At 30.8% G+C, this 16,210-nt stretch overlaps 1 protein-coding gene across 1 annotated transcript in view; it reads right to left on the bottom strand.

The window, feature by feature from the left end:
* Positions 1 to 16,210, bottom strand: part of LOC129955476 (ribosome biogenesis protein SPATA5L1-like) — a 335,554-nt gene that overhangs the window by 111,497 nt on the left and 207,847 nt on the right. The window lies entirely within an intron of this gene.

The following is a 16,210-nucleotide window of genomic DNA, read 5'->3' as shown; positions in this document are numbered from 1 at the left end:
TAATTATTAATTAAAAACTTACTTTCCCGCCCAAAAAAATCTTTGTTTCCCAACCGCCAAATGAGTAAGAGCAGTTTTTTTCCCCACGCTAATGAGGCAGGCTTAACATTTCTCGACCGATTATTTCAAACGATTCTGTTTATTTTTTTAATGTTTGATGCATTTAAAATGAAATATTGTTAATTAATCGATCTGATTCATTCTGAAGTAGTTTTGAATTAAAATAAAACAGAATAAAGGAAATTAAAAATTTGTAATCTGCATAGCGTTACCCCAACTGGCGTAGAAAAATTCACGCATTTGCGTTACCATAACTGGTGTTGAAAATTCACGCATGCACATTGTGTTCTGATTGTTGACAACTATTATCAACGGATGCGGACTTGATTTAAATTATTTTTAGATTAGTTGTGTGCTTTTGTAATTAAATTGTATTGATGTTAGTTATATATTTTTTGTATATGCTTATAGTTTTAAGTATAATCGTTTTTTAAGTAGTTTTTTTTAGCCTGCTTTCGATCGATTATTTTAAACGATTCTGTTTATTTTCTTAGTGTTTGATGCATTTAAAATTAAACATTATTAATTAATCGATCTGCTCATGATGAATCTGAGAAAAGTTTGGTGACAAATTCTTGAGATAATACATAAATTAAGAAAGATATTCTTTGTTGCTCATAAGTTTTAAATGCTCAGTGACTCTGTTTTCAGTAATCATATTATTAAAAAAATGCTTTGTTTCAGTAAAAAATATTATTATTTTAATTGCAGATTAATCATTTTCATTTTAATTTAAAGCATAAATTCTACGGGAGCTAACAGAAAATTAGAGAGATACATATTATATTATGACTGAAGGCATTTATAATATTATATGACTATCAACATTTGAAGTTTTAAAATATTTTGATGAAGAGGAATTAAAGTAGGAATTACATAAAATATTTAATTATTATAATTTTAATGAACATTAAGATTGGTGAACCGGTTGGTCGCCAAAGGCGATTAGTAAGAAATAAAATATATGAAATGAAAGCAAGTATAAATAAAATATATGAAATGCAGTAGTAGATGGGTATTTTCCATTTAAAGCTTGCTTATTGTGTCATATAAAACAAAAGATGAGTTCATTTTTAACACATTAGGAAAAAAGAGTATCTGAATTTTTGCGAAGTGGGAAATGTTTGTTTCCATGGTGATGATATATATGAGTATATCTTATACACAGTCTCATTTTTTTTTTTCAATCAACAAAAAATTGGCATTTACTTTAATCATCGAATTGAAAGAAAAGTATATGCTACCATTACGTCTGCATCAATAAATCAAATTTCGAGATGAAAAAGGATCATTAATTTGGGATTTATGTTGAAAAATATCCCATTTGGTATTTCACGTTGAATTAATTATTTAATAAAAAGACTAAAATATGGAAGCTGAATGGATCATATGAAGAACTTCAAAATAAGGCACCAGAATTAGAAATAATTTATTAAACATATAATTATATACACAATATGGAAACCTTTCGTTAAATTATCAGTACAAAAAAAAAAAAAAAAAAAAGAATCTTAGTTCGTGCATTACGTTATGCATTTACTACTGATGAAGAAAAATTCTTGTTCTTTCATATTCATCGCTTTTTATAGATTTTTCGAGCTTTGTTTTGTTGTACTAATGTTCTTTCTTTCACGAGCCTTGTTGGCATGCTACCTGCCTTTGGTGACCAGCCAGCTCGCCTAACCTAGCCATTGATTTTTGTTATTGATATGACTTGTTATTTGATATTTGATTGTTATTTGATATGACTGAAAAACACGAATTTAATTGAAGCAATATACTTCAAATTAATGAAGATGACAATCAGAATGTATATAATTCGAAATAAAATTTAAAAAAAAGTCTTATTTCGGAATTGATATCCAAAATTTAGTAACTTTTTTTAAATCTTAGTTTTAACATTAGCAAAAATTATTAATATTTAAAAAAACTATTAAAAATAAAGATCGATTGTACAGAAATAAAATTGATGTTATTAAAAAGGTAACATTTTGAGTTTTAAGATAATGCAAAAACTATTTTTGTGAGATAACAGTTTTGAAAGATATGGTCATCCATTTACGTAGTTACGTCATAGCAATGACTCATCTGGCGATGGTTAAGATATTTTTCTGCTCAATTAAACTATCTGTTTGACGCCTAGCTTTTGACAGCTTATTTCTTCTGACTAATTAAGTTTTGGTAAACGCGGCGAGCCGTCTCCAGAGCATTTCTAATAATATTTTGAAATTTCAATAATGAGCGAAGTATTAATATAAGTGCAGTAATAAGAATGTTTAATAAAGCAGTTTAAAATGTTTGTATAATAATTTGTTTACATCTGATTGTGATCATCCGGCAAGAAGTAATAAGAGCGATTTTTGTGCCAAATACATTAGTGTTTTATATGTATGTAAATGATAATATAAAAGATAGTTTTTCAAGATTTGGTCATTTTTTTTTGTTGATATTTTTCTGTTATTTTATACTTTTGTAATTGTTCATCGATTTTATATTTTATTCTCATGTTTTTGTCTTACTTTGGGTGCTTTTTTAAAATTTACATTGACTAGTTTTATGTTTGTAAAAATAAACTTTGTAATCGATTTTTCATTTTTTTTTTTTTTCATATGTGCTAAAGTTTTCAAATTTTGCATTTTTCTGAGAATACAATATTATTGTTGATAAGCGTACACTATTTGAAAATGTTCAGAATCTAATAATCAGTTTTTAATTAATTAGATTCTGATTTCATTGTAACGAAGTATCTGGTGATGAATTAGAGAAACAATTGATCTCAAAATTTAAAAAAAAAAATAGAAAATAATTAAAATAAAAAATTCTTCTGTTTAATAAATTAATAAAAACTGGTTTTGATACCTGTTATATATACGTATAGGATTTTATTTTATTAATATAAGGATAAAATGATGAATAAAAGTGTAATTATTCAAATATATAAATAGTTTTTGAAGAAAATGCATATTTTGATGTAAATTTTAGTATTTATTACAAAAATTAGAATTGTTCCAGACAAAAAAAATGTCACGATTTTTCATTTTTCTTTGTAACATTACATATGCAACATATCTTAGAGTGTACTAACTATTACCTAAGAAATATATTCAAAAATAAATTTTTTCTGTGTAATATATGAAATTATCTATGAAATTGTGGAACAATTTCGGAAAATTCTTTCAACAATATTTGCATTAACCCTTTATTTACCAAACTTTACCTTTAATTTTTCAAGTTTATTTTTGAACCATTATCTAAGTTTTAGTACAGAATAAAAGCAGGAAGAAAAAAAACTTTTAAAATTAATTAAATTAATTATAAAAGATTTTTAATGTTATTTTATAGAGGATATCATCTGCTTTTTATTGGAAAAACATTTTTTGTTTCCAATACTATTCTTCCAAATACTGTTTGAAAAAATAGTAATATTGTGTAGATGTCAGACGGATTTAAAGTACCTTCGGTAAATAAAGGGTAAACAATCATAAATCCACGCCTAGAGCATTTAGCATAAAACTCATAATTCATTACATTCTGCATAACATAACGAGCCCTAATTAAAAATTTCATTAAGATATCTTGATTGTTTTTTGAAATATGAGGATACTCGCATAGTAAAATTATGAAAAAAAACTCGTTCATTAGAAAATGCATTTAAATTTTTTAAATGCATATAAATAAATATCACCTACATGTCAAGAGTTTGCTATAATTTGGCTTCCAATTGACATAGAGACAAAATAAAGATATCAATGGAAACAGAAACTTACCTATTTTTGTGAAACTGTAAAAAATAAAAATGCAAACTTTCATCGAAATTAATGCTTTAAACCTAGTATAAGAATACAAGAAATATTTTCCAAATTTGCGTTTTTATTTATATTGCATTAATTTTTTTCTTCCTTATTCAGAAATTCAAATTCACATTTTGTATTGATATCCATTTTAAATATTATCCTTATTTTCTATATTTGATATTTAATTTTGCATGAACCTTTATAGACACTGCAGTGATAAAAATTTGTGAAATGAAAGCTAGAGAATTTTTATTATTAGAGCAGACATTCCAGCCTCTGACCTTTAAAAACACACTGAAAATATCTAAAAATTAATCTCCTAAAGTAGAACAGAAGTCATTAGGGCTAGAACAATGAACATAAATCGGGGGGAGCCGCCACTGACATATATATATGTTTCGATTTTTGGACTTCTGATTGCCCTATTACGGAAATTTTTGCCATTTGGCCCTATAAAAAATTCAATAAATAAAGCTTATATCATGAAACGGGTGGAAATGAATAGAGATTTCTTTTATTGGAAATCTTTTAGGCTAATTAAAAAAAAAAACAAATTGTGAAACTCTGCAAAACATTTATTTTAAAATTGCTAGTCAATGTTAAGACTGTAAGAGAAAGGATTGATTTATGAGAGTTTATAAGAGCAACTCCTAATAGGTAAATATTTTCTATAGAAACTGAACTTATAGTCTTTATTTGGGGAGGTTAGTCTACAGCATGCTTGCCTGCATTGTCCGTAAATATTAAAAAAAATTGACTCACCAAAATTATCAATTTAGGAATAAAATAAATTCTTTCATTACTTCCGTGAAACTGTTCTATCGAATATTTTTACTTCAATCGATATGTTAATTTTGTTAAGCTTATTTGCATATAAAAAAAAGGAAATCTGCTATCGCAAATTTCAAGTTATCATGTTAGAACATTATTTTTATTTAGTCACATTATTTTATTTAGTTTTTATTAGTCCGACAGAAAAGCATCATGTTGTCATATGATTGACAATCTTACAATTTTATAATCTCCAACATTTAGAAAAGTGATGGTTTTTTAACCATCTCAAAATCAATCGAGTTATAATTTTTTTTTTTTCGCAAAAAAGCTGTTTAAGCCGGTTTTAAACAACGTGATTATCAGATTTCGCATGCGTCGACATTTAGAAAACGATGGTGTTTTTTCATCTCAAAATCGTTGTTGTTGTTGTTAATCTCCATGGTCTGACTTAGTCAGACCAAATCCAAAAATCCGTTGACAAGAAGAAAGTCAAACACGAGGAAGGGAGAAGAATAAATTTTTCCCCAATGAAGTCATAAACAGTCTAGAATATGTTCAGCAGAGGCCTCATGTTGGCAGCATTTCGGGCAAAGAGGGTAAACTTTTTCACCCTGAGAAAAGAAAAGACATTTAAGGTGGCCACTGGCAAGGCGCGACAGGCAAGTGTTGGTTTTTCTATCACAAGGAAGAATTAAGGACTTGCCCGGCTTATTGGCTCTATACCAATCATGAGTTGGGGGAACCATCCAATTCTTCTTATTTAGGAATTTCGCCTGACAGAAAAGTTCTATGTGAGCTCAGCAGAAGATGAAGTCGCTAGGCTGCTTCCTTTCTTTGCAAGCCTGTCTGCTATTTCGTTACCAAGTAGATCCACTGAAAATCTCAAAATCGTTCAAGCCCCAAAACTTTATCTCAAAGTCAGATTTTTTTTTTTTTTTTTTTTTTTTTGAAAAATCCAGTTTAAGCTGGTTTGGAATGACTATGTGACTGGTGTATCGCGCAATCGTCAACTTTTGAAAAAAGCTTTGGTTTTTTTTTTTTTTTTTAATTTTAAAATCGAAGACATGACGGACATTCGCGCTAAATTGTAACTTCTTGTTGGCGATAAGTCGCCAAATGTTACAATCTTCTTCATCATTTTCTAATAACTCTAAAAGCGAAAAATTCAAGCCTCAAAAGCGATAAATCGCTAATTTTCTGCCCGTGTATTTTGTGGCTTCAAAACCCTCAAACTAAAAGAAAGGAAAGAAACAAAAAGATATTCTGACATGATAATAATAAATTATTAAATAAACTATCAACATAGTTATGATTTAATATAAAACAATGGGAAATAAAAATAATAAACATAAGATTCAAAATATTCTTATAATAAACATTCGTTATGAAATAATTGGCATAAAAATGTTTGTTTGTGTGAGAAAAGAATGCAAGTTCACTACGCCTTTTTGTGGTTGTTGTGGTTATAGACACCACAGCAGAAGCTGCAGAAGTGAAGATTCCAACTGCATTAACTGCTACGAGAGCAACAGATTGAGAGGTACTAACTTCAACGTGCGGCACAAAGCCATCGACAATCAATGCCCCTGCTACCAAAAAGAGGTAGCAGCTTATAAAAAATCAAGGGACTATTATTAGTATGGACAGTATTAATTTTGAAAATTCTTCCTTTCCCTTTAACATCGCGACAGCCTCTACTCAAGACCCACTAAAAATACTCCAAATAAATTTAGCTAGAGCCAAAGCATCCACCAACCAGCTTCATTTGACAGCAAGCACGATTAAACCGGATATCATCCTAGTGCAAGAACAATACCACTATAACAACGAAATCCGTGGAATTCCAAATTCATGGAAAACGTTTAGTTCCACTAACCAGAAAGCTGCAATTCTCATCCCGTCAGCCCAAATAAAACCTGCTCTATTGGCAACAAAAGTGAACGTGGTAGCTGTAAAAATTCAAACATCCTCCTATCCCATCACAATAATTTCTGCCTACTCCTCACCAGCACAAGATGTCAGCACAACTCTCCAAGAAATCCAAGAGATCATTACCAGCCTCCCGGAGGAAAAGATTATCATCGGCGCTGATCTCAATGGGCACAACACCCTTTGGGGGTACAGATCCAATGACAACAGAGGCAATGAAGTCTTGGATTTTATCTTAGCAAATAATTTATACATCTTAAATAAATCAGATGCTCCACCAACTTTCCAAAGAAATAACAGCATTGGCTGGCCAGATCTGACATTATGTTCCCAATCAATTATAGACTCTTCCATTAACTGGGAGGTTCTGGATGATATTTCATTAAGTGACCATAGATATATACAAACAACAATAGCATCCACTATAGCTAACCAGTTCTACAAAAGATACAAGACACGCCATGGGAATCATCCTAGATTTCTCAATATACTTGGTAAAGATATTTATTATCTAGAAAATAAAATAGCAACAGCAAGAAATTCCAGAGAGCTAAATGACGCTACAATAGTTCTTCAAAACTCTATTATTAATGCCTGCAACAAAACCTTTAAGATCAAAAAACAGCTTTTGTTAACGAAACCAAACTGGTGGACAGAAAAATTGGAAATTAATAAAAAGAAAGTAAGAGCACTAAGAAAGAGAGCACAGAGGGCACCAGAAATTGAAAAGCAGTGGAGATACCAGATCTTCAAGAAAGAAAAAACAGAGTACAAAAAACATATTAAAAAAGCAAAAAACACGGGCTGGAGAAATTTCTGCAGTTCAGCCTCCAACCCATATGGAAAGCATTACAAAGCCGCCTTCCGGAAATCTGTTTTCCCATCTCAAATTCCATACCTGATGAACAGTGACCCAAAAGGAAGTCTGAAGGAAGCAGCGCAAACCATCTTGGACCAGATTTTCCCATCTCCTGCTATTTCAACTAACTATAATTTAAACACTTCAACGCAGCCACTTGACCCTCCATTTTCCCCCCAAGAAATTTCTATGATTATAGACAACCTTCCGTCAGGTAAAGCTCCCGGTATTGATGGAATTGACAACCTCCTTCTTAAAATTATACACAAGCGCTTTCATAATATCTTCCCAACTCTCTTTAATAAGTGCCTAGAATTAAGTTGCTTCCCAGATTCCTTGAAAATAGGAAATATTATATTATTCCAAAAACAAGGAAAAGATCAGAGACTGGCATCTTCATATCGACCCATTTCTCTCCTGCCAACAATCGGGAAGGTGCTAGAGAAATTAATGACCCAAAGGTTAACTTATCATCTTGAGACCACTAATAGCCTCAGCGAGCGTCAACATGGGTTTAGGGAGGGTAAATCTGTAGACACAGCCATCCATGAGCTGATAAACAAAATTCAAGCTGCAAGAAGAGAGGGCAAGCATGTCTTAGTGCTCTCTATTGATATAAAAGGAGCCTTTGACAACTTGCAACACAAAGAAATTCTCAAAAGTCTGGATGAAAGTCCCTGTCCTTTAAACATCAATCGCCTCTTTCACAGTCTTCTCCAAAACAGGAAAGTGACCCTAATGACTCCAGAAGGTAGGGCCATGAAAGATTAGAAACAAGGCTGCCCTCAAGGATCATGCAGTGGTCCCGCTCTCTGGAATCTCGTAGCCAACGAAATTCTCAAGCAGGTCTGGCCAGAAAATGTACACATCCAAGCCTTTGCAGATGATTTTGTACTGGTTATCGAAGCGGACACAAAAAATAGCCTGGAAAGAGAAACTGAACTTGCAATAGCCAAATTTAATTCCTGGTGCTCAAATAATAAACTTTCCATCTCCACTGAAAAAACAACCCATATTTTATTCAGCAAAATGGCGAGAGGTCCCAGAATCATGTGGAATGGAGACATCATTAAGAGAAATAAATCTATTAAATATCTAGGAGTCCACATTGATGACCAATTAAACTGGCTAGAACACATAGAAAAACAAGGAGAAAAGGCCATTAAAATGCACCAAAACCTCAAAAGAATCGCTGGAAGCACATGGGGAATCTCTCAGAAACACAAAAGAGTTCTTTACAAGACAGTAGTTGAGAGAATGCTCGCCCATGGTTCATCAGCGTGGTGTCTAAACCCAACATATAGAATGAAGAGGAAGCTCTCCACCATTCAGAGACCATTTCTTCTCTACATTTCAGGTGCTTACCGCACAACTCCAACAGCAGCGCTACAAACCATTCTCGGCATTCCACCCCTGCACCTGCAATTACAGTTTGAAGCCAGACTAACGACAATATATCGCCTAAGAATCCCTCTTCCTCATAATATAACAGAGATACAACCAGAAGATCTAGAGAAGAAAGCAACTGGTTGGTCTACTCACCCTTCACAGCATCTCAATCCCAACCAAATTTCATTGGAAGATGAAGGAATAAATTTATCTCAAATAAATAATATCAATATCTTCACAGATGGCTCAAAAACAGAACATGGAGTTGGAGCTGCGTTTTGTGTTCTGTTCAATGATTCCTGGTCCTACCACTGGTCTGCCAAATTGAATGACAATAATACCGTTTTCCAAGCTGAACTCACTGCACTTCATGAAGCAGTAAAATATACATCTCAGTTTTCTAACAACAATACTTTTAAAATACATGTTGACAATAGAGCTAGTATCATGGCATCTTCAAATCCAAAGAGCACAAACCAAAAAGCAAGAGACATTTTTGGTGTCCTGCTTTCAAAACCCACAATAAAAATTTCATGGGTTAAAGCACACGCGGGCAATATAGGCAACGAAAAAGCAGATCAACTGGCAAAGGACGCAACGCAAAATGGGCAATTCTACATGCAAACAAAGATACCAAAACCACATATAAAAGCCCTCCTCCGGAAAAACATGCTTGAGGAATGGCAAGGATATTGGAGCAATGGTAACACTGGCAGAAAAATTTTTAATATCTTACCTTCAGTCAACCTTAATCCCACTAACTGGAACAGAGAGGAAATTATTTTCTTCTCAGAACACGGCCCTTTTCCTGCCTACCTCAAAAGGTTCAACCTGTCTGAGAGTGACCAGTGCAGTTGTGGTGGGATAGGCACCGCACTTCATTATGCTACGGAATGCATCCTTACAATCTCCTGGCATATGAAAAAGCCATCACCAAGCCATGAACAGGAATGGCTGAAAAGAGTCGCCGGCAACTTCCTTTCCAGACAAAAGATCCACAGTATAATTAAATTTATAAGTGGAAATAGAGACCTATTCTCGCCTCCATAGCACTCAACATCAAGTCTCATACCAAAAAAGACTAAGGGAAAAAACAGGCACTGCAGTCTCCTGTCACACATTTCAATCAAACAGAGATTGTCTTCATTTCCATTTCTCAAATCATTTTCCATCTGATTTTTTTTTTAACTTCATCCTGATCTACTATAACATAAAAAATGTGAACACAGATTATATATATATTTTTACAAATTTTATCTCTCAATCTGCATTATATTTCTAAGTTGGAAAAAATTATATAAACGGTCTCATCATAATATAATTTCTTATATAATTGTAAATTTTGTAAATAGTTATTTTTGTTTCGTTTTCCTACTGTAAATATGTTGTTAATTAAATAAAATTCCCGTAACATGCCTACCAAACCGTTCAGTGACCAGAATGGTCACGGATACGGGGGTATGAGACGGCGTTCTGTTCTGTTTGTGTGAGATCGGAAAAAATTGTTTGTGTAGGTTTGAAAACAAAACATTTGCCTTTTGCAAAAACATGAAAATGTTCTGATAAAAGAGATGACACAGGATTATATAGACTAATTACAATCAGAAGAGGAAACATTTGCTCTGAAATATTCATTGTCTTATTTTGATTATCATTAGCATCATTAGCAAGTTGAGTATTTTAACCTTGCATAGTGTGTAAACTATTAAAATTTCATAAGTAGTAAAAAAATATTTATTATTCTCAATATTTTAATTTTGTACGAGTGAATTGAAGATTCTTTCGTTAACCATATTAGATTCATTAGGTTATCATTATTTAATTATTTAGGTTATCATTATTATTATTATAACATTAGGTTATCATTATTTAATTATATTTATGTGATGCGTTTTTAAGGGAAATTAATCGGCAAGAATTTTTCAACTTTACAAAATATACATAGAGAAAGTAATTTAGGCATCAAGACATCCAAACATGAGATTTTGATGAATTTTAATACAACAGATATTCCTGAATCAAAGAGAATTTTATTTTATTTAGTTACATTAATTTTTCCCTTTTATAGCAACTCAAGGAGTATTTGTAGATGAACCTAATAATTTTGTTCAAATGGCGAAGACGACACCAGTGGTTATTAGGCGATCACAGTTTCACTAAAATTTGATATGACATCAGTAAGAGAAGATTTGACGCATAATGCCAGATTTAAAAAGCGACAGCCTTTACCATTGGACAGTTGCAGACCGAACCCATGGAGAAAAAAAACTTGTGAAATTATATCTATTTGATTTTCCATATATATGGGAATAATAAGTGGAAACGAGCCAAATGGATGAAATTTGCCATTTTTTTTACGTCAAAATAATAGTTTGCGCATTTAGTTTTGGAGCAAATTCATGAACAAAAAAGAATTATTGATTATAGAAGAACTTCCTGAAATTTTTCATTATATTGCGAAGTTGAAAAATAAAGCCTTATATAAGCAAAGATATTTTTAAAATACATGTTGCCAGCTAAGCTAAGGAAAATTTTATGTTATTTACTTACATGCTAGCTAATTATATAGTTTAAAATTTTTTTAATTATTTATCCACACAATTCCTTTTATATTTAACAAAAAATAGACGGAAAACAAAAACAGACAAAAGCAGGAAAAAAAAGTAAAAGAAAACAAATATGAAAGCAGTTTATCAAATAACAAAATAATGAGAAAAAACATCTCCAAAAATAACATCGAACTAATTACGATATAACCTCTGACTTTATTTTTATAAATTGACATGCGACTTTATTTTTATAAAATAATCGCATGAAGCAGTGATATTGAGCTAATAAACAGATAGTAACTTTATTTAAATATTTAAAAGCATTATTTTCTTGAAATTCTATATTCAAATAAAAGATAATTAAAATAATAAAAGAAAATTAAATTAAAATAAATATTATTTGAAATTAGAGAAAAAAAATAACAGGAAAATCAAAATAATTTCGTTGAACGGATGTTTTATTTTTCAGATGGCATGAAAATTATTTTCCCCCAATTATGACTTCAAAAATTATAGAGATCGCAAAATATTTATATTTGCTTTAATGTACCAACTTTTGATTTTGTTTGCTATCTTATTTTATTTCACTAAAGGAAAAAAATTAACTCTTCATCATTTTTATTATTTAAGGAACATTTTGTTTCATTTTACATTGTACTTAAAACTAAAAAAACAATATAATTTGTTATTATTTATTGAAAAAATAATTTGTGGCGGGAATTGGAATTTTTTTTCTTCAACGGAAGGCAAAGAAAATCTTGTTTTCCTTTATGCCTTCTAAAAGCTTATTACCAGGATTTTTAAAGACCAATTAACCCTATTTTCATGATAGACTCGTATCTTTCTCTAGTAAATGAAGACCTTGACTTTTTGAGATATTTGGTTGAGGCGTATATTCCAGACGCTTCTTTCTGAGTGATATCTGACGAGAGTTAAAAAATCAAAGTGAGAAGTTAAACTGGATGTTATCTTAAAATTAATTCAATTCCTGACTTTGTTATTATTGATCAGTGTATTAGAAATGATTATTTAAAATTATTTATATATCTCAATATCATTAATTATCTTTTAATACTATTACTAATATGATTTGAGTTAAATAGAAAAAATTAATATTTATATAATCCATTTATTTTGTAAATGCCATCGCAAAGATAGCCCATAACTACATCGAAATTTTTTATCATTGTACTTTTGAAATTCTTTTGTGCGAGAGTTTGAAATGCTAAAAATAGTTCGAGTTTGCCAAACCTGCATTTAAAGTCAGTGTGTTAGAGTCAAAAAGAAAAGAAAAGAAACAATTCCCAATAGCTTTTCATATAAGAACCATGCTTTTACCTTCACTTCATTCTATAGTGTTATGAAATTATTTAACTCTTTGACTCCTAATGGAACTTATACATTCCATTAATTTTCTAAAACTAGTTTAAATCGTTGTTAGTATAAATAGTTTAATTTTTGGGGGGATCATTTGAAAATGATGCTCAGTTTCTGGTTTAAAAATCATTTGAAAAAAAAAATCGAACACATTTGTCTTATTTAGAATCTATTCATTCCATTTATATAAAAAAAATCAAGAAAAAAAGATTTAAAAAAAACCGTAATCAAAGATTTAAGAAAACTTAATACTTAAATGTATATTCAATTGATTTAGTTTGACAAAATATATATGCTGTAAAGTATTATCTTTACCTGCCATTTATTTTTATAACCGTTTATCATAGACACGTGCTTCCAATGAACACTATTATACATATTGATATAATATAAAATCTAAATTTTTATATGATCTTCTGTTTCCTATATTTATATATGTATCCTAACGAATACAAGATAAAATTTGACAGAAATATTTCATATTAAAATTTGAATATATTCAGTTTATGAGAATTTCGATGTTAGACCGCATTATTTATATGAGAATAAAAATAACGACAAAATTAAGTCGTTCATTAATCTCCTGAAAATGAAGAAAAATCTCACGGGGAAACAGAATTCAAACGATCAGAAGATGATATAATGCATATGCAAATCGATATAAAAATTAGAATGGTATCGCAACTACATATTCGCAGTTACAAATAACCTAAGTCAGGTAAAATGTTAAGATGAAATATATGCAACGATTCTTGTCTAACAGGAGTCAAAACTTTTCATATTATACTCATTTGGATATGTGTAAATTTTTACTAAATATAAATGTAGGAAAAAGGGACCATATAAAAATTTAGATTTCATAGTTCTTAATAGAATTGATTTTTATTTTCTCATTTATAGAGTATGCAAAGAAAAGGTATTAAAATTATCAAAAAGTTAGAACTCAAGACTTTGACGAATCGCTTCGCTTCAGATGTATCTGATGGCGAAAAATGCATTTTGAAAAAAATGCGTGTCTATCTGTAAACAAGCAAATTCCAAAACGCTTTGAAGTTGACGGATGAAATTTGGTATGTGGACTTTATACCAAATTTAGAGATATCTATCAAATTTGGGACGGACTCCATTCAAAGAAGTCTGCTTTCCCATATGCCCGAATATAATTCAACACGATGACTACAGAATGGAGAAAGTTAGATGGAAATAAATTGGTACACAGATAGAACATCTAAATTGCAAATAATGATTCCATTTTAAACCGAATCTGACAAGGATTTGTCGGTTTGTACATTTACCAGCCTGTAAAAGCATTAATTCAGAAACACAATGATTAAAATTAAGATTTTTTTAGGTGATATTGGGACTGCAATTGAAATTACGGGTAAAATTTTGATTTTAATCGATCTGAAAAAAAGGTATGAAAATGCACCTTCGGTTTTCTGGTCGTTGTGTATTAGTATCATTCTAGCGAGTAATCGTCAAAGATCATATAATGATTGGCTCTTTCGTTACTATTGTTCGCCTACGGCATACAATGAGTTTGTAAGCACATTCGTAAGAGAATATGTGAAAGAGTTTCGGGCAGACCCCTCTTGCTAGTTTTTTTTTCTCGAAAATATTGTAACATCACTTCATTTGACAGGTTTTTATAAGTGGTTAAATGGCAATACATAAGTGATTGTCTATGGCAGGTAGTTGTGAAAATAAAGCCGAGTAATAATATAAAGTTGCACCCAATATATAGCTAAAAAATAAATAAATATTGTTAAGTCATTCTCCTGCAATATATATATATATACACCTTTTTATACTGTATTTCCAAAATAAATATGCGTTTTTATAAAATTGAGCTTTTTCCCTTCCTTTTATTGAGCCACTTAAACCTGAACCCACATTACAGTGGGAATTTATTTTGTTTGTTTGTTTCCTTGATGTAAATGAAACTGACTATATGTACATTTTGCTTTAACAGTAAAAGTAAAACACAATTCATCATATAAATAGATTTATAAAGTTATTTAATGAATATCTGACATTAAATACTTTCTGCTGTTTCATTTGCTTTGACAATATAGTTTCAGCGGAATCAATTAAATGATCACGTTTAAATGTATGCTAATAACATAAATTGCATCGCCAATTGCAATTTATATATAGGGTGAGTTCTGAATCTTACTCTGACTATAATAAGATGATTTATTTTAGTACATTTCGGCGCGTTTTTGTAATTGCGAAAATTTTAACGATACCTCTTTGTGTTTTTAAAGCATCTTACTGACTCCACGATCATCAGAAAGTCAGTACAAAATATAAGTATAATTTCGGAAAACAATTATTCGTATTTAATTTTTCCAAAAATATAAAAGATGAATTCATTCGATAAATAAATAATCAATCAATCAATAAAACATTCATTGTTGTTATTTATTTTGTTGAGAATCTTTTTGTTAAAATCCACATACTTTATAAATTTTCGAAGACGAAATGAATAAATCTCACATGAAATTTTCTGCGGATTTAAATGATTGTTTATTGGCGTTAATGTGATGATTTTGGGACAGAAGAATTTTGGTAAATTTAACCCATTGATAACAATAACAGAATTAAATAATATAAACTATATTTTAATCGTATCTAGTGAAAAGGAAAAGACACATATCTATTGAGTTTGTTGAAGAGTTTTCTTCAAAATATTCACTTGCGTCTCAATCATCAGCGTTTATTGCTTGGTCTTGATCACAGGAAGCTCTCAAATTTTCAAACTCTTACAAAGAACAGGTTGTGAATTTTCGGATGATTCATTTTTAGTAAACTATCATATCTGTTAAGAATTTCAATTTTGTTTTTAACACTCACATCAGTTCTTTTTTATCCATTTTATTTAAACACCCGGGGGGCATCTCGAAATGAGGATGAGATGCTTCCGGTATGGTGGTTGTATCTCGCCACTCTGGAGGGTACACAAATAGGTGGGGGATCTGACTCCTTCCATCGATGACGGGACATACTTCCTTCGAGAAGGGTTGTACCGTGGCTAGTGATGGCCCTTAGGACTCAACCACAGTTCCCGCCAGTGTTGCTGTTGCGGCGGTCCGGTCATTTAGTATTTTTATCCGTGAACCTTCAGGCGGGTCGAAGAGTCAGATGTATGACATTAATTTTGTTTTGATAATTCAACCACAGACAGCATTAGTTTATTGATGTTCAATAGATTTCAGGCCAGACCTGGTGGTCTAGTCGTTCATTTAAACCGAATCCAGACAAAATAATACGAATTTTCCCATGGAAAAAATGGCTGCCAGATGTTTTCGTACTGACAGAGCAAGAAATTCCACGAACTTCAATTATTAATGCTGGTTGAAAATGAAGAATCGTTAAATTATCTGTCTCAAATTTCATATTAAACGATGTAGTGGTCGTAATAAATGAATATTTTTTTGTACATTTGAACACGTCGGTTCAGACTCCTAGATATTTAA

The sequence above is a fragment of the Argiope bruennichi genome, chromosome 2 (genome assembly GCF_947563725.1).
Source record: "Argiope bruennichi chromosome 2, qqArgBrue1.1, whole genome shotgun sequence".
Classification (NCBI taxonomy): domain Eukaryota; kingdom Metazoa; phylum Arthropoda; class Arachnida; order Araneae; family Araneidae; genus Argiope; species Argiope bruennichi.
The sequence above is the reverse complement of the archived record's forward strand: the minus strand, read 5'-3'. Positions and strand labels throughout refer to the sequence as shown.